The sequence below is a fragment of the Bos javanicus genome, chromosome 11 (assembly GCF_032452875.1).
Source record: "Bos javanicus breed banteng chromosome 11, ARS-OSU_banteng_1.0, whole genome shotgun sequence".
Taxonomy (NCBI): domain Eukaryota; kingdom Metazoa; phylum Chordata; class Mammalia; order Artiodactyla; family Bovidae; genus Bos; species Bos javanicus.
Window position 1 is genome coordinate 7,222,669 of NC_083878.1, and position 470 is coordinate 7,223,138.

Consider the following 470-nt stretch of genomic DNA (forward strand, 5'->3'; position numbering starts at 1 on the left):
GCCTCCCAGTCTATAGTATTTTGTCACAGCAGCCAAGCAGACTAGAGTATGGCCCTAAGGAAGCATCATAGAGGCTGGTGGGGGTCGGCCTGTGGGCAGTCCTTAACATGTGCATTTTCACTAGTTTGGGATCCTTTAATATTTTCTCTCAGCAGCTGAACACATCTCTAAGATGCTAAAGATCACAAATTGTAAATTTCAAGTGAAATATTTGCCATTGTGAATACCCAAGAATTGTCAAATCATTCTCTATTTCAGCACCTTCATTTTTAATTTCCACTCAAATTTTAATGAAATCGTAGGAAAGCAATAAGGTGAAAAGACAAATAATTCAGTTAGACTGGCTTTGCCACTGAAATGTAGGTTGGCTGGTAAAGAGCTGAGAATATTCATTTGTCAGCCGACAAGGCGTGCGTGCGGGTGTATGTATGTAGTCACTCAATCGTGTTGACTCTGCGATCCCATGGACT